Source organism: Pinus tabuliformis, chromosome 2_2 (assembly GCF_031772625.1).
Source record: "Pinus tabuliformis cultivar Carrire ecotype Pingquan chromosome 2_2, CPIR1, whole genome shotgun sequence".
In the NCBI taxonomy this organism is placed as follows: domain Eukaryota; kingdom Viridiplantae; phylum Streptophyta; class Pinopsida; order Pinales; family Pinaceae; genus Pinus; species Pinus tabuliformis.
The window spans coordinates 1,016,254,341-1,016,280,483 of NC_142300.1; positions in this window are offsets into that span (position 1 = coordinate 1,016,254,341).

Here is a 26,143-nt window from a genome sequence, read left to right on the forward strand (position 1 = left end):
GAAGATCATAAGGTTCAAGTCCTGAATATCAACAGATCTTATAACCGACAATAGCAATTTATGCTGTGCTGGACATGATTGCAGCACCTCCAAAGCCGACATTGCTGAAGGTGAAATAGCTAGATCTTCAACAATGTTATAGTTCTGAGCAGCTCTCGCATGTGGATTGAAAGCTGACTTTCGAAGTATACCCTTGGCGGGCAGTTTGATTACTAAGTCTGGGTTAGGTTTCTCGATCTGTAGCAGATCGGAACTGTGAGTTGAAGTTGATGGGTCTGAATTAGAAGATTACGCTTCCTTACCACCAATAGGACTTCTACTTCCATAATCTTGCGATCGCGTCACAATCCTAACATGGGACATCATCATTATGGGTTCTTCTAAGGCATTTGAGGAAGAACCTATCATCTTACTATCTTGAATAGGAAAATGATTCTTCAAAACAACAGGCATTTGATAACCTTTGACGATTTTCGCAACCTCAACCCGATGAGGGTAGTCTCTTGTGAAATGCTCTTCGTCACAAATGAGACAAGGATAACGAGGTTTACGTTTCTCATCAGTAGATTCTGTTTTATCTGGTTTCTCTTTCGAATTTTTATCTAATTTATTTTTCTTCTTCCCCTTTTTCTTACCGCCGATTTTGATTTGGCCATAGATGACTCTACGACATGAATATCGGCAGAAATTTCCGTGGAAGAGTCTCTTGTCGGGGAATCTGGTAAAGTTATGATAGGAGAAGAATTCTTGGAAGATTTATTCTTACTTTTAGTATTAATTGTACCAATCATGCCGTCAGAGGCATGAGACCCTGAAGGAGCTGCAGTTATTTGATTTTGTTTAGGAAGGTTGGGGATTTTCTCGTGTAAGGTACCCGACTGCGTATAAACGAGGTCAAGGTACTGAGCTTGAGAAATTACTTTCTCTTCAGTAATGACTCCTGCCATAGCTACATCCTCATTGATTTTCGGTAATAATGATTTAACAAACCATTCTACTAAGATCTAATCCAGAATAAAAACTTTCACTAAACACCGTCGACATCTCCATTCATGAATGTGATTTGAAATATAAGTGGACGTTGACTGTTTTAATGAAGTTAATAATTCCGTGCCATTTTCATATCTGACAGGCAACTGAAAATGATTTAAAAACGAAGTAGCTAACTGACTAAACTTATAAAAAGTGGCTCGTGGTAACTCAATGTACCACTTGGCCGCAAGACCAATTAGAGTGTGTTGAAAAAGACGTAAACGAACTAAATCATCTAAAATGGAGTTAGATGCACACCAGAGGTGATAAGTCATCACATGGTTTGATGGATCCTCTCCTGATTTACCTTCAAACTTTGGGATGTCACTGGGCAACTTGTTCGGCATTGGCGGCCAACACGGAAGATAATTTATTGGATCGTTCGTAAGGCGCGACAAATCAGGCAAGTCCAAAGTTGCAATGAACGGTAACTGACGATTAGGGTCTCGAAAGCCCTGGGTCATAAGACCAGCCCCAGGAGGAGGATATCTAGGATAGCTTGGAATTGGAATCGCATTTGGGATATTATATCCTCCTGGAAAACCTGGATTAACCGGACCGTACTGGGGTTGTTGAGGTTGCTGATAAGTATATCCAGGGTACGGTTGATACTGATATACTGGGTTCTGCACAAAAGGACCAAATTGGTACTGTCCCTGGTACGGTTGATAAGTAAATTGAGGTTGACTTTTGACAACCGTACTTGGACCAGGTTGTCCTACAAGTATTTGAACCGAAGTCTGAATTGTAGGTCTAGACTGAGGTAAAGTGCTTGAGGAATTGACGCAGGAACAATAGAAACCGGAGCTGTCGATACTACAGAAGTAGATGGGGTAGATGGAATAGATGTTGCAGCAGTCGCCTTAGTCATTTGAGGCAGAGTTCAAGGTGAACTAGGCCCAGGCTGAGAAACTACAAAAGGTGCAGAAGTTTGAATAGTAGGCTGGACAGGTTGCTGGGTTGAACCAGAAACCAAGGGTTGTCCAGATTGAGATGACAACTGCACATTCAGTTACAAGATCTGTTGAGTTTGAGATGGATCCCACACTACGTTCATTCCAAGGTATGGACCCATAGAAGGTTGAGCATATTGAGGACCATAACTGGGTTGAGGGTAAGGTTGATAATTCAAAGGTACATTTCCAGGTCCTTGGACAAATGATTGACCAGAAGGTGGTTGGAAACCTTGGGTTGGGTACTGACCTTGAGGTTGATAACCTTGAGGCATGTACTGATACTGGGGTTGACCTTGAGGCATATATTGATACTGGGGTTGACCTTGAGGTACATACTGAGTCTGGGGTTGACCTTGAGGAATGTACTATCCCGAAGGTATGTACTGTCCTTGAGGTTGCCCCCCAGGCAATAACTGGGTACCTTGAGGTTGCCCCCCAGGTGATAATTGAGGACCTTGAGGTTGCCCCCCAGGCGGTAACTGACTACCTTGAGGCTGCGGATTTGGAATAGTACCTGACATCATGAGAATATCTTCTACACTCAACGGCTTAGTTCCATTATTTCCAGTTAATAACCCTTGTTCAATAGGTTGAGGAGATGCTCCTGAAAATGTACCAGTAAGTGACTGATACCCATACGGAACAGAAGGACCGCCATACAAAAATGTTTATGGAGATTGAGAAAACATGGACGACTGTCTCGACATATTCAAAGGTGGATAATAACCTCTAGGTGTTGGATGATAAGGAACTCGAGGTGGTGAAAAACTGAGTCCCGGGTTTTCCAAAAAATTGGTCAATGAAAGATACCAAGCATCCCTCCTAGGTGGACTGTAAAAGATCGATTCACGCTCCCTAAGTTCTATAGTTGGTTGATTTTTAGGGATAGATATACCTTCTTCCGAAGTAACAAGTTCTTCAATAGCAATAAGTCCAGAAGGAAGATTTTGGGTAATGACGTTTCCTACCCTGGGTGAACCAGGACCACTGGAAGTTGGAGAGGCAAATCCTGATGATGGAGTAGCAGCAGGTTCAGTTTCAGGTTCAGAAATTTCAGGTTCCTCGACTAACTCACTAGTAGAAGAAAAACTACCAGTAACTTCGGAAAATGAAACAGGTTCAATAATGTACTCTGGTGCTTGAACTTGATAATCAGGATGCATAACTAAAGAAGATTCTCCTTCTTCTGGTGACCCAACTGTATTGTCACTAGGAGTTACAAGAGCTCGTATCCCTTCAAACTGGCTTGGTGAAAACTCAGGAGGTTGGCCCCGAAGTCTATAGGACTGTCTCGGTAATTCAGCCACAATTAAAAATTTTAATTACTTCACACGCAAACAAATAAAAATCTCAATGAAAACCACCTAAAGTCTCTAAAGAACCAAACAATTTGAATCACACGCCTAAAGAATCTAGGAGTTCAAACCACACACAAACAATAACTTTCCGTACCTAAAACACTAGTTGGTGATGAAATCCAACGTCGCAGAATTCAATACAGAAATGGCGGTTGGAACAGTTACCCCGACAACCTGCTTAATGAATAGACTGGCACAAGTTTCTCCACTAAACCGTCTCGAGTGAAGAGAACCCCCCAGAAAATCCAAGTGAGTCTATTTGACGTCTGCTCCAGGTACAGTGGGATCTTCCCTCCACCATCACCTTAGGAAAGAATCCTATAGAATATGGTCACTATGGTTACCAACAGAAACAAATATACCTGGGGGAACAGTCTGTGATCTGACACACACGCAAGGGTAGAGTAGCAAGCTCAATCCCCTTGAAGGCTCCTTGACATAATCCAAGGTTTACCAACAAGTGACCCTAGGCTCCTCGATAATGGTTAATCTGAGGTTTACCATTTTTAATACATGTATATCTGCTATCGTTCCCAATGAGGAAGGATTGATTACCCCACTGGTTCGGATATGACCTCGTGCTTGACTCCTATAAGAGGAGCTTCCCAGAGCATAGATGTAACAATTGGAATTTATCTCCTACCGCAAGATACAACTACTTGTTTGTTTTTACTATCTTGGAGAGTTAATTACTCCCTACTCCAAGATACTAGCCTAAGCTATGTTGGTGATAAAGAGCCCTAGAAATAAAAAGATTACTAGATAGATTTTACTTTAAGTGTTATTTTTATTGGTTTTTCTTTAAGTCAAAAGGTGCGGAGATGAAACTTTATGGCGTGAAGACTCGACTCCAAAAAACTAAAAAATGCACCTAAGATGGTAAACAATCCTTTTTCTTCAATGAATTTCTAGCTAAAGAAAGTTTGAGAATGCAAATGCTTGACAAAACAAATCTTTCCTTAACAAACAAATGAAAAGAAGAACTTTTATTATTATTTTTCAATAAAATAAAAAACGAGACTACTAATTATGCTCAGGAAAATTTCCCTTTATAAAACACTCAAAACTATTAAAAAATCTAATCTTGAGATCTATAAATTCTAAAAACCTAATTGAAGTAAAAGCTTACATAATTTCTTTTCAAGGATGTTTTACTTAGCTATGAGAAAACTAAGGACTGATTTGTTCAGAATAACAAATTAGTCAAAAAACAACCAAATTTTGTTTTCTTTTTAAAAATGAAATCCAAAAATTTCAAAACAAGTTCTTTCGAAGCTTTGCAAAGAGAAAAAATGAGATGTATTCCTCACCAAAGGCAGATTTTACAAATCGGTCAGACTCATAAAGAAGACCAGCAAAAACCAGGGTGATCTGAGGTTTCTAAGGCTTCTAAGCTCCGAGTTACTACAAAGACCAAACGAAAATCAAGCCAGGCACACAAAACTTCTAGAAATTCACTTAAAACCTAAATGCCAATGTAATTAACCTATGAAAAGTTTCGACAAGACACGTGCAGAGGCTAAAACATATAAACAAATCCTAGGCTTAACTGAATGAAAAGATTTTAGTTTTTTCAAAATTTTGACAGGGTCCGCAGGCCCCTGGTATAAGTAGGTGCTGTACCGCACTGTGTAGAACAAGAACAGTGCGGGTATGTTCGCACTGTGTTACAAACAGTAGGTGTGGTCCACTCTCAAAAATATGAAAAAATAAAAACAATTCAAAATCTAAAAACCGACCCAATCCCACACAACAATAAAAAACCAGAAACAGAGAAACATTTTCTCAAGTCAAAGTAGAAGTAAAGGAAAAAACCAAAAATTCAAGTTCCCCAGTGGAGTCGCCATCTTGTCGGCCGGATAAATCATTCTTGTGGACAAGACTGATCTCCCTAGTATCTATGGATATCAAGCGACAAGCAAACCAAACAAATTCTATCTTTCTCTAAATATGCGATTTATAAATAAAGGTTAATAGGTGTTTTAGGCCTACCTCGGGTCCAGTGCTAGTTTGTGGAAGCCATGCTCCATTTGTCCAAATGAGTTCCCTTTTGAAGAATCTACAAACACAAACAGGCACACATATCAAATAACACCTGAAAAGCCAATATAATAAACCATATTTATCATGATGATCAAGGAATTCATGAAATAAACCATAGAAGACAATTTATTGAGAAAAATGAATCTGATTGTATTAAATTTAATCAAAGAAGAATTTTAAAACATTGGTGCCTTGATGCTGTACAAGCTCCTCCCAGGGTCCAGCAATAATCTCCTCTACTTTGACAAGTTTCACTCTCTTCCCAAAGAAGCCAAAAGGTATGTAATCTCTCCTCTCAAGCTCAAGTAGGAAGTCTCAATTCCAACAACATTTACCCTTAAAAATGTTCAGCTTTTAACCTCCCTAGCAACCAACCCAATGCCTCAATTTATAGTGCAGAGGAGGGAAGTTACTAGGTCCACCTTCAAAGGGATAGAGTCCTCCTTCAAAGGGATAAGCTCCTCTCATCAAGGGGTTAGCTCCTTTGGTTATGGGATGCATGAACCACCTAGGAGCGAACCAACCACGTTAAGATTCCTTCTAGAAGCATCCAGAATTAACCCAAAATGAGTTTTTAAGAATAAACTTGCGCCTTTTTGAATTTCACAGGGGTCCGCACCCACTCCTTTAGAGATAGAGCGGGCAGGTCTGCAGGTAACATGACCAAGGGGTGTGGGACCGCAGGGAATGGTAAGAGAAAGTGCGGAACCAGAGTTTTGTAGCTTTTCAAGTACTTTCTCTCATTTTTAAGGCTTTGACATGAAGAGTTGAGGTTTAAGACTTGCATAGGAGGACAGTATGAGTGATGATAGACTCACACTGACTGCAGAAAGTCATGGTGACAATATTTTGTGTAACATGGTGAAATATGAGAACTTTTATTTTTGAGCTTTTCCAAAGCCACTTCTGAATTCTGAGCATTTCTAGAGCCACCTAGATCATTTATCCCCATTGAAGAGGTTTTGGTCCTCCAAAATCATGAACAAAATCTACAATTGCTGTGTTACATTGTCTACACAAAGAGTGTCTTGACAGGTCACACTTCCTTCTCCTTCACCTTTGTTCTTCGGAGCCATAAGTGATGAACCGACATCTACATCCTCTGCAAACCTATAGTACAATCTTTGCAAACTATATGCTCAATTACATGATCAATCATGACCCAAGAATCCCCATACTTTCCAAGAGTTTATAACACACACTCTTTGGTCAAGTGTAAATAATTATAGAAATCAATACCTCAGCTATCAACAAAGGCCAAAACATCACCATTGCTTTAATAAGTTATGGAAAACACATCATCACTTTTACATTTATGTTGCAACATATGATTTAAAAATGCGGTCATGACAAGATACCATATATAGTAAAACCATCTCTCACTCATCAAAGTGAATGGGTCATCATCCTGAAGCTTATTTTCTTGTTGAACAACCTTTCCAACTGGTTGCTACGTGGGCGCTTTGTCCTTGAGATGCTGCTTTGGATGGAGCCTCCAACATGTGGCTCTTTGGTTTCCACCTCTGTTGCAATTACTGCAAAATGTATTCTTCCTCTAGACCAACTTAAACTTCTTCTTTCCTTGATGTGGATAAGGCAACCTCATCCTCTTTCTCGTTGCCATTCTCTTCCAACACTCAACAACCACATGGTTATGCAAACAACAAAAACTACTTGGTTTCTATGCCACGATTTTTTCTCACCATTAACAATATGCATGTAATCAAAATGAACTTTAGAATACTAAGACCTTTTATACCTCTCTTGGTTGTCTCTGGTACAATCCTGATAATGATAGCTTGCCTCAACTCTACCTCTGCAATGTGCATTGTCATGGGAGTATTATGATGTGTTCCAATCATCCTCTTTCTCCGATGGCTTCAACAATGCCTTGGAAGCTTCTGCTACCTTTGAACACTTTCCTTTAGTGTATCCAAAACCTGCAAATCGAGGTCTTTGTACAACCTCCAATGGCCGAGTCATTCCTTGGCCAATAACACCGAGTCATCCTCCTTTATACACCATCTTGGTAAGGAGTCTCATGCTAGTTCCTAAAATGGGTACCTTCATGTTTCCAACAGAAATAACATCTTGTGAAATGAAACTGAAGAATGATCAACACTGTTTACCTTAGTTGTCGATTCTGAAATAGGTGATGATGGCTTTGCTAAGCCTTCGTTGCGCTTCAATTTTTCCAAGGCCTCTTCTGTGGCTCGTAACTGAAGCTGCAGTCTCTGCTTCTCCTCTTTTTCTTCTTGTAGAAGTCTCCTTAATTCAACATTCTCTGCTTGAAGGATTTGATTGATATCCTCATATAAATGATGAGAAGACGACGAAGAAGATGAATAATCACTGGAAGATGAATATGGAACATCATCCTCTGCTCTTTCTTTCTCTCACTCCTCTCTTGCCATCTTATCCTCATAATCTACATACATTATGTCCACCATGCGGGCCATCCTGAGGAGGTCTTCGTAGAGATATTGATTGTTCTCCATTTCCCTTCTTGTTGCATGTTCAATTATTCACACTCGCAATTCACATAAGCAAGAAGATCACTATTATACCAAACCTGATTTGGATCTCTTCAGCTACTGGAATTAACCAAGATGTTTTACTTCTATGATCTTAGAATAATTTCATGTGAAAGAGTATGTAAAACCACATGTGTATGTTTTAAAGAAGATGAAACATAATTATGACCATCAAATCAAAGGACACACACACATTGATAATGGAGTTCACCTAGTCTGGGTTACGTCTCCAGGACCGGTGTCAAGAGTGGGGAGGCCGCTTCATTAATTGTTGAAAAATGATGATGATGTACATGGTATATTATTTGTCATTACAAGGATAAATTCCCTCAACTAGAGTGGCATGTCTCTCTACGATACGTTCTCCCTATAGGAACTCTCACTCATATGGGCCCTCCTTCAGCATGACAAGCTAATAAATTCTCACATGACGTGGCATAGAAGTATCCTTAAACATAATGGTAACAAGGATCCCAAGAACAAATCATTATCTCAACAAATGAAAAGAAAAACATGGCATCACTGAATCATATACCTTCACTTTCGGGGATGGCCTGAAATTGCAAAGCTCTGTTATAGAAATAGGCATCATCGTTGAATATGTGGTGCGAAATTGTGTCAAACGACTATAAACTTGGCCCCTTTCTGAGACCGTCAAAATATGGACCCTTGGGAATCTCAAAGATTCCCCCAAAGATTTGTTATTAGAGATGGGAAAAAAATGATTGCTCAGATGAAAATTCTGAGCACACCACTACGCTCCTTGTGAAATTATGAGAAAAATGACTATAAAGTCGACATCATTCTGCCTTTGTCAAAAATTAGCCTCTAAGGGAATCTTTTAGATTCCTCAAGATTCTATGAATATTCCTCCCTTCTAACCACCTGAAATTCCACTGCTCAGATGAGGAAACATACCACACCATCACATTCCCTATGAAATTTTGATTCATTTGAGTATAAACTTGGCATGATTCTGTCACTATGAAAAATAAGCCTCCAAGGGAATCTAAAGATTCCTTAAGCCTCAAGGAATATTCCTACAAAGATTCCTTGAGAATATGTCTCGAAATTCATGCCAAGCCTGGTTTGGCCATATTGAGCTTCGTTCTCCTCCGCTACCTCAACCTCTGTTCGACGCTCCCCCTCGGTAAAGAATAATCTCAGTTTAAATACATGTTGATGGGCAGATTTACCAAGACATAACCCGTTGGCCTATTGGTGGTCTTGCTGATTTGGGCGCGGGTGGTTTGGGTTCAAAATCCGCTCGCTGACTTATTTGATTAACAATTAATTTATTTGTTTTGGTGGTCGACGGTGTGTTATTTGGCGGTTAGTTTAATCGTTGAACAATGGGTTGGCATTTACGTTTGGTATTGATTATTGTTTGTTGGGCTGGCCTCCTAGCCGTTGCACGTTCAAACTGCATCGGGCCATTATATTTAACATATATGTATGTTGGTTTAAATGGCCTTTGGCCAAGTTAACATGTTGTGGTGGTGGGGTTTGACCACCCGCCACCATATATATATATATATTAGCCATTGGGTGGCCACCCCCATTGCCCTTTTTTTAATATTGTTTTGTTTTTTTTTTAATAAAAAAATTAGACAAAAAATTTCAACCAAGTTTTAAAGGTCACTAGAAAAATTAAAGAGGCAAAAAATTCGCCCATTTCGACATCCAGGTTATGTGCGCCGACCCTTTACTGTTAAGTTATGGTATGTTCTATGCTTATAACAGTTTACTTCTTTTTCTTATTATATTCCACCGATTAGCAATCACATGAACATAAAGTAAAGTGCAGATAGAACATTAAACGATCGACAAAAAACAAGCCAAGACAAGAGACACAAGATGTGGCGGCTAGCCAGGGACAAACCCCACAATGTGTGGGGAAACCCTTTGATCAAATCTTCTTTTATCTTCAATAATTCAGCAGAGAGAAATTGTACAATAAATCTGATTCATATCAGCAGTAGCAAACCCTAGATCAGTAGCATCAGCATTAGCGGCTTCATTATCAAACTAGGGCAGACCATATCTCACAAACCGACAGTCGGATTGACTTCATTCCACCACCAAAAGTTTCGGCTTCCAGAGGAGGTTCAGATGAACCTACAGTGCAGTTTAGATGAGGAGATCTTCTAGGCCTCGCAAGTCAATCTTTACTTCTGCAGTTGCAGCTTTAGTTTCAGCAGTTTCCGGCTTCAAACTAGGGCAGTCGATATCTTGCAAACCGTTCGTCGGATTGACTTCATTCCACCACCAAAAGTTGCGGCTTTCAAAGGAAGTTCAGATGAACCTACAATGTAGTTCCAAAGAGGAGATATTCTAGGCCATGCAAGTCAATCTTTACTTCTGCAGTTGCAGCTTTAATTCAACAGCTTCCGGCTTCACATGTGTGAGAGAGAGAGACCCATTTCAGCGCAGTAGAGAAGAGACTCATATCTGCGCAGTAGAGAGAGAGAGATGTGATGAGATGAGTGAGTCCAAATGAGGAAAAGTCCTCTTATATTTATACACAACGTTGGTGGGTGAATAGATGCGACTGATGGGCTTGCGAGCCTACATGAGTTGTAGGTCGGCTTGATAATAATTCCATAATCAAAATAAATTCATATCTCCATGAATACTTATCAGAATTGGATGATCTTTATATCAATCCTACACCTCTCGACGAGAGGAATCTAATAAAAATATTATTAGCCATGAATAGGATGACCCACATGAAGTTTTGCCTGGTTTCCAATTTTAACATTTACCAAATTGTTGCCTCGTTAGTGACTGCCCCTTGGCCTAGTTTGACCAAAATTTTGATCGCGGATATCTTGAGCATATGAGCTGAGATTTGAGTGTCATTCGTGCCGCTAGAATCAGGACGATGAGCACTACAATTCGGTCTTGCTTTTGGTGAAATCCAAGAACTTTGATTTTTGAGCTTTTCCAAAGCCACTTCTGAATTCTGAGCATTTCTAGAGCCACCTAGATCAATGAAAGTGTCAAACTAAGGTACTCCTCTAGACACTTCAACACTTCCTGCTAAACGTGATCTAATTGATTATAACATGGTTTAAGATTTGAAGAGAGATCGAGCCAATATTTCCATCTTTGAGTTCACGAATCTATCAAGTCAATGTGAACTGCCAGTCCAAGCCTTTTCACAACCTTTGCCGGGTGACACAACTTCTTCCTTTTAAAAGGTGTATGGTAATTCTTTTGGTTCCCTTGAATATATGGTTAAAGTTGTAACATTGGATGCTAATACTCTTTACTCTTCATTCTTGCTAACTTTTGATATTTTCAATTACAATGTCCATAATTTTTTAGTCGATTCAGGTGCATCTGTGAACGTGATGCCATTATCTTTTACTAAGAAAATAAATTCTAAATGGGATAAAACCAATGCACAAATATTTCAACTAGACATATCTTTTGTCAGGGCTATTGGTGAACTCATGAATGCTCTTATCCGATTGATCACCAAGTTCACCAATGTATAAATATTGTAATTGTGGACATCCCTGAAGCCTATGACGTACTCCTTAGTAGAGACTGGTCTAGTAAATTACAAGGGTATTTTGCTACAGATTGGTCACATTTATGGATTCCATACAAGGGTAGGAATAACTAGATTCGAGTGGAAAGTGAGTCATACATGAAATACATTGTGACACCACTTGAGGGCCACAATGATCATGTTGCCTTCGCTTGTTTCTTATAAACCGATCATCCGTGTTATCAATCACAACAATCACCTGTCCCACCAGATACACAGTTGGAGCTCCTCCCTTGCTCTCCAACAGGGGCAAATGAATCCTATAATATAGATGTACATAGTAATAGTAATAATATTATAGGAAGCAACTTAGTAGCTAACAATATTTGGACTTTATAATTTGGTGGTTCAAAGACACATAATGGCTTCTGAGCTGGTTGCATACTTATAGACCTGCGTAATAAGAAGCATTTCCTTTCATGTCAATTGGAGTTCTAGTGTAAAAATAATACTGCCGAATATGAATCACTCATAATTGGACTAAAGAAAGACATTGATATGAAGGTAGAGTTCCTCAAGGTAATTGGTGACTTAGAGGTGGTCACTCGTCAGGTATGGGATGCTATCCACCGTGTTTCATCGAATCTTAAAAACTACCAACAAGAGGTATGGCATTTTATTAATTGTTTTAAAGCCTTTAATATTATTTCTATTCCTAGACTTAGAAATGCTACAACAAATGCAGCTGCTAAGATGTCACCATTGAGAAACAAATTTTCTATTGAAATTATATATAAACCATTTGTGCCTGATAACATCACTAATTTTTGTGTTTTCAATGATGAACAACAAAATTATACTACATTTTATGGCTATTGTGGGCTTGTTCAAAGATGCTTCCATAGAAGAGGATGAGCACAATAAGGCTTTGTAGGAGGCATCTAATGCAATGAAAGGCAACACTAAGCCTAAAGGTGTGTTGTCCCTAGAAAAAATATACAACCTGCAGAACCAGTTTAGAGGACCAACCATTACAAACACTCAGAGCTTGAGGTTTTCATCTTGACAAGTCAATCTAGGAACTCAAGAAGATCCAAAGTATGTAAACCTCGGTACATGTTGTTCTCCATAGGAACGACAAACATTCATTCACTTATTCAAACAATACCATGATGTGTTTTCATGGACATACGATGAATTAAATACATATGATGCTCATATTATCTAGCATGTCATTCCCATAAAAGAAGGGGTGAAACCTTTTAAGAATAAACTAAAGAAAGTTCATCCAATGTTGGAGACCATAATCCAAAAGGAATTGAGAAAGCTGCTAGATGCTTGGATCATTTTTAAAGTTAGACATTCCACTTAGGTTTCAAATTTGGTCCTAGTTAGAAAATAATCCTAGTGAAATAAGGTTATGTGTAGATTTCCACAATCTCAATTGAGCACTTGATAAAGATAATTACCGAGTGCCATCCATGGAACATATCCTCCAAAAAGTGTCTAGTTCTAATATGTTCTCGCTACTAGATGGTTTCTTTAGTTAAATAAGTGCTAGTGGCACAACTAGATCGTTTGAAAACTACCTTCAAGGAAAAATGGGGAACATTTACTTTCAAGAGAATGCCATTCAGACTTATGAACGATGATGCTACATTTCAAAGAGTGACTGCTATCACTTTCTGTAGCCTGATTGGTTAGAGCATAGTTTTTTATTTGGATGATGTTATTGTGTTTTCCAAAAGATGTTCAGATCATGTACATCATTTGAAACAAATATTTGAGCGATTTTGTAACTATGGGATTTCTCTCAATCCCAAGAAAAGCATTGTTGGCTTAGTGGGGCTTGACCCAGGTTGAAAGGTGATTTAGCCAAGAAAATCCCGGTACTACTAGCGCTTTTGGCAACAGTCTGTGGAGCATGGACTGAGGTCTCACCCGAAGTAGTATGGGAGGGTGCTAGAAATAGGTTTCTGCACCCTAGAGATGTTTGATGGGCTTCTGGAGGTCCGCGGTTTGACCTGTTGCTACGTGCACTTGTGCTCCCTTCGCGATCAGCGGTGCGGCTTCCGCGCAGCCTTACTCGGGGCGCGACCCATATAATACCCAAAATCCTTGTGTTGGAAATAATACTGAGAGGGGGGTGAATTAGTATTATTAGATCAATAATTTAATTTCCTAAACAGATTTGTATACACTACTTCAACTAAGTGAACTAGCGTGTATACGCGCCTGTACTTAAAGCAACCAGCATATATGCAGAGAAATTTTGATTTACCCAATTTATCATGCATTTAAATTTAACCAGTATATCAGAGATTTATTAGACAATGCAGTAAAAGCAGAATAAAGCATCACACATAAGAAACACACATGAACACCAAGATATAAGGTGGAAACCCAATGTGGGTGAAAACCACCTGCTGCTGTCATCTCTGTCTTCTTTTAATAATAAGAAAATCTGTTTACAATTTTGTATTGGTGCAGACTTATACCAGTATGCAGGCTTCTACCTGTAGAAGGCTACAACCTTCTCTCGTTCTCTAGCTTCTAATGGAAGGGAGCTACAACCCCCTAACTCTTGTATTAGCCGATATGTTTACTAGTACGTAGGCTGCGACCTACAGAAGGCTATGACCTTCTTTCTTCCTCCAAGGACCACGTTTCATAAATTTTCAGACTGGATCCATCAACAACATTATAACTACAATTCAATCATCAAATACATCTGCATCAACCAATCACTGAAACTCAAACATCACTTTCTGAATCACCCATAACTGAATCAATCAATCACCTTGACAGTCAATCTGATCAGTCAAAATACTATCACCAGAATACAGTCACCAGAACTCAGAATTCTGCAACAGCAAGCAGAAACAACCGAAACATACTTTATGAGGTATACGCTACTTCCATGTGTCGAACCTATGTGTATACATGCTTTTATCAAAGCCAACTAGCGTACACATCTGCAAATATTAATTCATAATTCTGTAGCTATTCCAGACTTAAGTTATACCCAAATCATAATATTTACAGAACAACACATGCGTCAGTATTCAGATCTAGAGTATACATGATCAAACCACATAATGATAATTCATTTCAAGCCTTAAGATCCCGATCCATCATTAGATCTTATCCTTCACCAACCACTGAGGTTCATCCTTGGTTCAAATCAAGCACAATACCATAATCCAATAACTTGCATACTAGATCTCACACTTCATCCGATATTCGATACTTGCACACCTAGCCTAATGATCTTCTCCTCCTTCTATAGTTTTAGGCCTTTCTCAATACCATGTTCCAAAACCACTTAGGACCAATACCTTGGACCAAATACCTAGGGTCAATACCTCGGACTAGATACCTTGGACCACTACCATGGATCAAAATACCATGGACCAAATACCTTGGACCAAAAACTTAGTTTTCCAAGATATACATGCTTTTCCTTCTGTGAAAGTGCGTGTGTACATATATGCTACTTATGTTCAATGAACCTGTGTGTATACGCACCTTGGTCAAGGTGAACCTGCGTATACCTCTATTTCTTCATTCTTTGTAGCCTGATCTGTAATTCTTTGCTGTTAACCTGTAGTACTGTGATATTTCATTTGAGTGAGTTTCCATCAAGGACAACACTTGTATCATAATGCCAACAATCTCACCCTTTGGACTTGATGGTAACAAAAACACCAAGTCACTCTCCCCCTTTGACATTAAGGGCAAAGGGTCATGCTCCCCCTGAGTACATGCTGAATTCTTTGATATGCTGAAATGTACTAATTGAGCTCCCATGATTAAGTCCATGCTCCCCTTGAGAACTAGCAAAGTTTGCAAGAAGTTTTTCTAAAAGGATAACATGACTCTATAAATCAACTATTTGAGGATGACCTTCCTATCACCAATGACTCATACATCCATCTCCCAACCAAGTGGTGATATACTAAATTGTTTATACATGACAAAAACAAGAAATGTTACATCATCCATCCCATGCATAGTGGGGTTACAGATTAGGTATTTTCATGACCTTTACATTAAATGATATACATGACATTTATAATAAGGACAACGGTTCTAAACAAGACCATGATAGTCATCAGTAACTATCATACACCATATATGATCTGCACCGTCAACAACTTTAGGATCAACAACCTGTATATTTCCATCATCAAAAGAGTCACCTGAATCAAAACAATTATGTGGATCTATACCAAGATATTCTAAGATAATGCCAACAATGCATTATTAGAAGCATATGCTCCCCCTAAACCTATGCTAGATGTTCACTGTCAGATCTAATTATTGCATATATCAGTAAGAAATATCAAGGCGTCATCATCAATGAGATATACATCAAGTTATCAACAACTTATGAGGACCAACATATTTCCACATGTTATCAACAGATTGTAAGCATCATCAAATAGAGCAGATAATTGACAAAACCATATCAAACCCTTTTTCCTGAGTCTGGCCCATTGCTTTTCTTCAAACCAACATATACGTGATTGTGCCCACAGAAACCCGCGTATGTACGAGACTATGATTTATGAAACTCGCGTATAACAACCTTTCTATGAAAAATAGGACTTAACAATAGGATGATGCAACAACTACTCCCAGCTTTTGTCTAAGATAATCAATTGTCTCTCTGGGCAGTGGTTTAGTGAATATATCAGCAACCTATTCTTTGGAGGGAACATACTCCAATTTGGTTGGAAGAATACCTTCATCTGCTCTGGGCTCAAACTTACCAAGTTTTTCATCAGTCCTTTTGATATAGCATTTGCTTCCAAAAACTTTAAAGTATTTTACCATAGGAGTCTTACCATACCAAAGTTCATGTGGAGTTTGAGTGCTATTTACCCGAACATTTGCTTGGTTGAGAATAGTTATGGCGACGAATGTAGCTTCACCCTAGAAGGTTGCAAGAGTTTTAGATTCATCTAGCATAGCTCGAGCCATTTGTTGAACATTTATGTTCATTCTTTCTACCACTCCATTTTGTTGAGGAGTCCTTGCGGTGGAGAACTACCTTTTTATTCCATGTTGTTCACAAAAGTCAAAGAATTCATCTGAGGTAAATTACCCTCTTCGATCAGATCTGAGGCATTTGATTTTGTGATCTGATTCTTTTTCAACCAAAGCTTTGAAGGCTTTGAACTTTTCAAATGCTTCATCTTTATGCTTTATAAGACCTATCCAACACATTCTGGAAAAATCATCAATGAACAATATAAAGTATTCTTCTCCACGAGGTGACTTTTTCCTTGATGGTCCACATAAATTAGTATGAACAAGTTCAAGAGGCTTACTAGCTGACACTTCTTTTTCAATGAAGTGAGATCTAGTTTGCTTACCGAATTGACATGGTTTGCATATTATATTTTCAGGAATGCTGATATCTGGAAGATCACGAACAACCTGGAATCTGCATGCTTTTCTTATTTGAGAAAATATTAGGTGTCCCAATCTTCTGTGCCATAGCCAGTTTTCATCATTTTTGCTTAGATAGCACTGTTGTTGTCCTCCCTTGAGTATGTATATGTTTTTTGGAGTTCTTGTACCTTTAATCATGGTTTCTCATGTATCAAGCTCATGAACAACACATCCATTTGATTGAAACACCACTTCATTTCCTTGATCACACATTTGACTGACACTCAATAGCTTATGCTTTAGACCATCTACATACATAACATTCCCAACTTTAACCTTTTCTTTGAAGAAAACATAGCCTTTACCTTTTATGACTAGCAGGAGTGTCATTTCCAAATGAGACATTATTTTCTTTTTCTAAGGCATTATATGAGTGAAGTTTTTCTTTGTCACCTGTCATGTGTTTTGAGCATCCACTGTCGATGTACCACTGACTTTCTTGTCCTTCTGCATACAAGGCTATACCGCATCTTTCTGTCTGAGGTTCTTTCCTTCTCCATATTTTGGGATTTAATGGAGTTTTCTCCTTTTGAGATATTTGTCGAAATTTACTCTTGCATTCAGATTCTTCATGGCCAAAGTTGTTACTGATTAAGCATTCTATTTCATTTTCAAGAAGAGAAAAGTTATTATAGGAACTTTTCTTGATCCCTGTCACATTCCTTTGATTATGTGCTTCTCTAGTCATGATGGTTTGTAAGCAACACATTGAGCAGCTTTGTGTCGAAAATTATGACATGAGAAACATTGACCATTAAATAAGTTCCTGCGATTATCGAATCTATTGACCTGGTGATTGTAATTTCTATTGATATTCATATTTGAAGCAAACTGAGTATGATTTTCCTGAGGTTGGTTGTGGCTTCTATTCATCCTTGAAGCAAATTGAGCCTGATTTACTTGGTGATCTATTTTATGCCTTTGCTGACGATTGTCATATTGTTCACTGTTCTTTGCTGCATCAAGATAACTTTTAGTGGAGGTTGACGGCTTCTGTGATTGAGATGCTTCTTCAGTATATCCAAGAACTGTCTTTATCAGAGGAGAATTATGCACTTTGATAATTTCATTTAAGGTTTCTGATCCTTTAGCAAATCTAAGATTGAGATATTTTTTTTTCTCAAGATCCTTTCTTAGACCCACAATTTCACACTAGTTTTTCATTGTGTTTTTCTCTTTCAGCAAGTTGGTATGTCAAGGTATCTATAATCATATTCTTTTATTTTAAATAGATTTTGAGTTTAGAGATTTCTTCATGAAGGTCATCTTCTTCTAAAATCCCAAAAATTATCATCTTCATAAGCCATTAGAAGTCTATAGTCATTACTATTTTCATCTTCATCACTATTTGATAAACCATCGCTATCTTCATGAGTATAGTAACTCTTTTTACTTACAATTTGTTTTCTATTCCATTTTGCAGATTCCTTCCCTTTATCATATTTATCTTTATGAGGATATTTGGCAGCATAATGACCGACTCTACCATAGGCAAAACATTTGAAAGGTAGTTTACCTCTAAATATTCTGGAACCCCATTGAAGCTTCTTGACAAAGTTTACTTCATCTTCTTCTTCTTAAATATGTCCCGATTCATTGAGTTCTTCCTTTCCTTTTGCTGAAGATTTAAATGTGGCTTATCTCATATCTGATGGGCCTCCTTTTCTTATCTCAAAGGCAGTTAAGATTCCGTGAAGCTGTGTCATAGTGATAGTCTGTAGATCCTGTTTTTCTTCTATGGCAGATACTTTTGATTCAAATTTAGCAGAAAAGGATCTTAAAACTTTCTCAACTAAGGTAACTTCCTTTATCTCTTCACCCAGATTCTTCATGAAATTAACAACCTCATTTATACGTAAGAAGTAACTAGCTATACTTTCATCATTGTGCATCTTAAGAGTTTCATATTGAATTCTAAGAGTTTGCAGTTTAGCACATTTTACCTGAGAGTCTCCTTCATAGCTTAGAACAATTTTGTCCCATATTTATTTGGCTAATTTGAGCTGTATAACTTTGACAAACTCTGATTGTGACAGACTTCCCAATAATGTATTGACAACCCTGACATTGGTTTCATATTACTTTTTCCCTGCCGTATCTGTAGGAATTCCTGATGGAAATGTATATCCTCCTTCCACGATTTCCCAGACATCTATTTCAAGTGATTGTAGATAGGATGTAGTTCTTATCTTCCAATAAACAGAGTTGTTCCAATCAAATTTTGGAGGTCTGATGGATCCCATGCTTTCTTGATTACTCATGATGATGAATCTCCCTTCAAGCGATCACGATTCTTTTGAAGGACCTTCTCTAATACCAATTGTTGGAAATAATTATGAGAGGGGGGGTGAATCAGTATTATCAAATCAATAATTTATTTTTCTAAACAGATTTGTATACACTACTTCAGCTAAGTGAACTAGCATGTATACACGACTGTACTCAAAGCAACCAGCGTATATGTAAAGAACTTTTGATTTACCCAATTTATCATGCATTGAAATTTAACCAGTATGTCAGAGATTTATTAGACAGTGCAATAAAAGTAGAATAAAGCATCACACATAAGCAACACACTTGAACACCAAGATATAAGGTGGAAACCCAAAGTGGGTGAAAACCACCTACTGCTGTAGTCTCTGTCTTCTTTTAATAATAAGAAAATCTATTTACAATTTTGTACCGGTGCAGAATTATACCAGTACGTAGGCTTCTACCTACAGAAGGTTACAACCTTCTCTCCTTCTCCAATTTCTATTGGAAGGGAGATACAACCCCCTAACTCTTGTACTAGCCAATATGTTGACTAGTACGTAAGCTGCGACCTATAGAAGACTACGACCTTCTTTCTTCCTCCAAGGACCATGTTTCATAAATTTTCAGACTGGATCCATCAACAACATTACAACTGCAATTCAATCATCACATACATCTGCATCAACCAATTAATGAAACTCAAACATCGCTTTCTGAATCACCCATAAGTGAATCAATCAATCACCTTGACAGTCAATCTGATTAGTCAGAATACTGTCACCAGAACCCAAACCAGAACCCAGAATTCTGCAACAGCAAAAAGAAACAACTGAAACATACTTTATGAGGTATACGCTACTTCCATGTGTCAAACCTGCGTATATACGCACTTTTATCAAAGCCAACCAACATACACATCTGCAAATATTAATTCATAATTCTGCAGCTATTCCAGACTTAAGTTATACCCAAATCATAATATTTATAGAACAACACATGCGTCAGTATTTAGATCTAGACTATACATGATCAAACCACATAATGATAATTCATTTCAAGCCTTAAGATCCTGATCCATCATTAGATCTTATCCTTCACCAACCGTTGAGGTTCATCCTTGGTTCAGATCAAGCACAATACCATAAGCCAATAACCTGCATACTAGATCTCACACTTCATCAGATATTTGATACTTGCACACCTGGCCTAATGATCTTCTCCTCCTTTTATAGTTTTAGGCCTTTCTCAATACCATGGTACAAAACCACTTAGGACCAATACCTTGGACCAAATACCTAGGGTCAATACCTCGGACCAGATACCTTGGACCAATACCATGGATCAAAATACCATGGACCAAATACCTTGGACCAAAAACTTAGTTTTCCAAGATATACACGCTTTTCCTTCTGTGAAAGTGTGTGTGTATGTATACGCTACTTGTGTTCAGTGAACCTGCGTGTATACGCACCTTGGTCAAGGTGAACCTGTGTATACCTCTCTTTCTTCATTCTTTGTAGTCTGATATGTAATTCTTTGCTGTTAACCTGCTATACTATGATCTTTCATCTGAGTGAGTTGCCATCAAGGACAACCCCTGTATTATAATGCCAACACCTTATTTATTAACTGATTACTTAACTTGTGTGTGTAAGATTTATGGTGATTACAACATATTCATCAATCATAACAGTGCACGCAATACATAAACGAATACAACCATAAAGAAGATAATGCACAACAAATACACAGGAATATGAATCAACTTATATTTTATTAATCTTCAATCTTGCTTACAAACTCGACACTGGCCTACGCGCTCAGCTGTAGGGGTCTGTGCACCCAGCTGCAAACTCTACTAGGCCTCTGCGCACTCAGTTGCAGAGCCTCTTCCTACTACTACAACCCAAGACAGTAGGAACCCTACTCTAAGTTTGAACCATTCCTTCGCTATTCATCTATCCATCACTTCTTGAATTCCTTTACAACTTAGAGCCTCACTCTATTTATACAATCCCATGGTCCGCAGATAATGGGTAGGCCGACTTTACACTATTTTACAATACAATGCTTAGGACAGACAACCCTATGAATCAATTGTACGCTTCGCGCTCCTTTCCCGCAATTCGCAGATTTTTACAACATCTCTGACCAAAACTTGGGCTTTCAGCCCCAAAAACCTACTGTGGGGGGATTCCATGCCCAACATGCCCCCAACACAATCATCGTGACTCGTCCTGAGTCACTCTATTGGTGTGGAAATCTTGGCATGGAGCCCCTTCAACCGTTCCTTCGCTTCCCGGAGGTCCGCAACACACTGATTTGTAGTCTGCTGGATCTGTTGTATGCGCTCTTCTGTTGCTTCTACATCATCTGTGTCTGACTTCTGTCCTTTATTTGGTACCATTTATTGGTGCTTGTGTTTATAGTCCTGCGCCCTTGTTTGGCTCCTCGGGTCGCGAAGACTATACTTTGGTTGGTTAGTCAGATAGCCGACCCACCCGTGTAGGGCTTCAGGCAACTGTCGTTTACTTTTCCTGGGAAGGGTTCTCCATTAAGTTTGACTAACTGGACCGTGCCTCCGTCTGTGACCTCTTCACCACATACGGTCCCAACCAGTGCATTCAGAACTTTCCCGAAAAATTTTCAAACTTTCTATCATACAATAGCACTAAGTCGTTTACCTTGAAGGTGCATAACTTGATATGGTGGTCGTGCCAGGATTTTTCACGCTGCTTTTTTACCTGTTGGTGAAATCTGGCCAGAAATCATTCTTCCTCAAGCTCCTCTAATTGCATGAGCCTTTCTTCCAGAGCTTCGCAGTCTGTCATGCCTGTGAGTGCTGTTATTCGCAAACTAGGGACGATGTATTCCATTGGCATGACTGCTTCCGTACCATAGACCAACCGGAATGGTGTCTGTCCCATCAATTTCTTTCATGTTGTCCTGTACGCCCATAACATAGCGGGTAAGTGTAGGTCCCAGTCGTCCCGCTGTGCATTACATACTTTGGTTAGCGCAGTCTCCAATATTTTATTGAATGCTTCTACTGTTCCATTGGCCTGTGGGTGGTATGGTGTACTTTTCTGGTGAGTAGTCCAATCATCCAGATAAACCTCCATAAATTTTTGGATGTATTCTTTGAATGTAGCTACCACAATGCACGAAAATATAGCTGGCGCATTCTTCAGTCCAAATATCATCACGGTGTATTGAAAGCATCCCCATTTTGTTGCGAAGGTCATCTTGCTCCTGTCTTTTGGTGCGATATTGATTTGATGGTACCCTGACAACCCATCTATGAACGAGTATGCTTATTGACTGCCAACATTCTCTAGTACCTCATCTGTGAATGGTGTTGGGAATGGATTGTGTACACAGGCATCGTTCAGCTTCTTGAGGTCTATGCATATTCTTATTTCACCCTTCTGTTTTTTCTCCTGTACTACCATAGGACTCACCAGTCAGATTCTTCCATTGGTTCAATAATTCCACCTGCAAGCTTTTTGTCTAATTCGTCACAGAAATTTTGTTTATACTTTGGATTCAAGCAGTAAGGCCACTGCTTAACTGGATTTGTGTCGAGTTTCAGGGTGATCTTCATCGTCCCTAAATCACCCACGATCCCCTTTAAGTCCGTAATTTTAGTCAGGAATAGGTCTTGGTATTTGCGGAGTAACTCAGCGACCTTATCGACCGTGGCATCATCCCAATAGTCCCCAAGCGTTGCGTATTTTGGTTCTACATCTGTTCCAATGTTGAGTTTCTTTGTCTTTAGCGACGCAGTGATGTCAGGGTCTTCAAGTGAGGGTCTACGAATCTGGCGAGAGCCTACTATTTCTGAAATTTTAATGTTCCGTGGGTCCTCAACATCCTCCTCAACATTCACGTTATAACACTCCAGTGCACTTCTTAACTGTACCGCCCGTTTTGGCTGAAGTACTTCCATTGGCTCATGTGGTATTTTAAAGATAACGACATTCACTGCTTGTAGCACGTCATCCACCGTATCAGACCAACGATCTTCAAATGTGAATGTTAACAAGAATCCCTCATGCAAGACATCCCATTCGCCCATACCATGGCGTAGCTCTGTCTCCGTATACCAATCCATGGGTATGACGTCCAGGGTATGGTAGAATAGGTGCACCTATTCAGGCTGTGGCTCTTCCCCATAGACCTTGGTACATTTCGCGTGGTTTGTGCATGGATAATCTCGTCTGTCATATTTTTCTATTAGTCATACTTGGGGTTGTCCAAACCGCAGGTGCATCATCCTTCTGCATCCATGTCAGTATTCAAAAGTTCCTTGATGCGTACCCCACCATCATGCGGGTGTTGCGCGCAGTGCCCACTCCAGCACATCGAACCGCTGCTGTTTTAGTACTGCACTTTCGAATTTGCTACGAAATTCATCTATTGCAGACAATCCATCATATGTCGGCAACTCCCTTGCCTCTATTTTTATGCAACACAATGATCTGATCATCATGTTGTAGTTCAGTGTTGTTACTTCGTGCAACCGATTCTACCATCGGTCTATCTCTTCGTCTCAATCCAAAGCGCAGGAGATTTCGTGCTCCCACAAAATCCTTCCATCTGCAGTCAGATTCACCCAATCCTCTCCTCATGCAGTTATCTTGTAGATACAGTCGAGATCATCATCATTATCACGCTCCATTGACTAGATCCAGCGGTACTACTACATGTAGTGAATTTTTCTCAAAGATCATTTTGCGCTTCTTCAGATTTATGACTCCGTTCATATCTGTAGCCCAGTCTATCCCTAGTAGCGCGGAATAGGGATTGTTGTCATCGACAATATTTATCACTTCAAAATCAACCCGCGTGCTCGTGCCTTCAGTATCAACTTTCACCCCTTGCAATCTTCCCATGGGCAAAATCTTCTGTTGGTTTTCCATTCGTAACTGAATAGGGGACCACTGTAATGCGGGTCTGCCCATGCATTCCCATGTTTGCTTTGGTAGTACATTCGCGTCGGAACCTAGGTCTAGGATTACCTAATCCATTTTGTACTCGCCTATTTGTGCAATCAACCTCATCTCCCTTCCTGTGCGCAATGCATGCTTTCCCAGTTTTCGGACCACGCATGGTTCTCCTGACTCTACGCACCTAGTGATAAGTTCATGTAGCCCTTTGACTGCCTTGTTGTCACGCAACCGTTTCATGCATGTCTCCAGAAAGGTAGTGAGCATGTAATGATCCATCCTTGGTTCTAGTTGATCCTTACTACCTGAAGTGGAGGTCTCCGTGAAGCTCTTCTTAGCTTCCATGAATGTCTCCTTCCCATGTTCTAAATCAAACTCGGGTTCCTTATAAGATCCTTGCGACCCCACATTCTTTCTTCTGGCTACTTCCCTTTATCATCTCCCATTGTTCTACTGCTGCTGAGCATCATGTTTACAATTGGGTCTTCTTTGCGCGGTTCAGACCTCATCATTTGTAAATTCTGGGTCGGAGGGCGCTGGTGTACCCCGTTTTCGTGCATCTTCACTATTAGCGAAGGACAAACTTCCACCTCATGATCAAAATGATTACAGTACCAACATGATATCCTAGTCAAGTTCATACAATCGTGGGCATAATGCCCTGGATCTCTGCAATTGTAACCGATTATTTGTTCGAAACCCCTTCCTGGTCCCATTCCACCTCGACCCTGACCGTGCCCCTAAAACCCAGCACGCACCATCCCCGTGTTTGGGTTGAGGGCTTGTGTTTCGGCCTACACCCTATAGGTAGGAGTTCAACCCATCATTAGTTCATAGCTTCAGCAGGTGCGTTCGTCATGGCCTACCGACCTGCAAAAATTACAAAAAAACTATTGGGACGTCTACGTATAGTTCTGCAACAGATGAAAATTATTCGTGGTATGTTTTCCTCCTATTTGGAAAATTACGCAACATAACGCAGATGCTGCCCTCGACCCCGCTTGTGCCTCTAGTCTAAATGGCATTGGCCCTCCTCCTGCCAAGTAGTTCACAAACACTGGACAATGATCTTTGTCGTGGCCCTGGCCTTTGCATTTTATGCACCATACTTCCTCGCGCGCCTCTAGCCGAGGTGCCCTATCCTGTTTCAAACTATGCATTTCTAAACACAGATTCTGTAGCTGCATGTGGATCTTTTGGAATCCCAATCCAAGGTCTTTTATAGGGGTCTCATGCAACCTCATTGCCATCTCCAACGCTTCGGCCTGGGTGGAAAGTTTTTGCTGTGACAGTGCCGTCCTTAAGTGTGGCATAAGTGAGGCCACAAACCATGCGCGATGTTGTGCATCCGTTAACGTCATATTAGATTCATGAATCATGCTCTTCAGCCTTTGGTCCAGATCCCACGGGTTCTCACCCAGGAGCATCACGATCTCTTTAAACCCGATGATTGATTGTGTCTCTGACTTTGGCATGCTAAACTCCCTGTTCAACGCGATCTGGATCTCTGCAATTCCTACATTCGGGTGGTCATTAGAATGCTTGATATACCACGTTAATGCACGATCCTGTAGCATGCTCACCAGCGTAGCCTTTTTAATATTATCATCCACGATGCCCTGTGCTTCCCATACTTCTCTTACCACAAACTAGAATTGGTCCGGGTCTTCATTTCCTACTCCTCTGAATACCGACAGTTTGATCGCACTTGCCATACTGAACTGCGGAGGTGGCAGAGGTGGAGTGGGTGGAGATGGAGGTGAGGGGGCTGAAGTGGGTGGTAGTGTGGGTGGAGGTGGTAAATGCGGAATTCACTGTCTTATCGAACTGATCGCACTTCTCGGAGAAACCTTCGCGAGCTCGTCCTCGCTCTCTCACGAGGGTGAAATTAAGGGACTGTTTTCTAATTCTTCACTACTTCTGCTCTTGTAGGTCTTTGCACTTCGGGTAGTCCGAAACATTAATTTATTCGCATAACTCGCTTTCCACACAACAACATCTTAATCCAAGTGTTCAAAGATTTAATGTACTTACCCCGTGGTCCCTTGAGAAAACG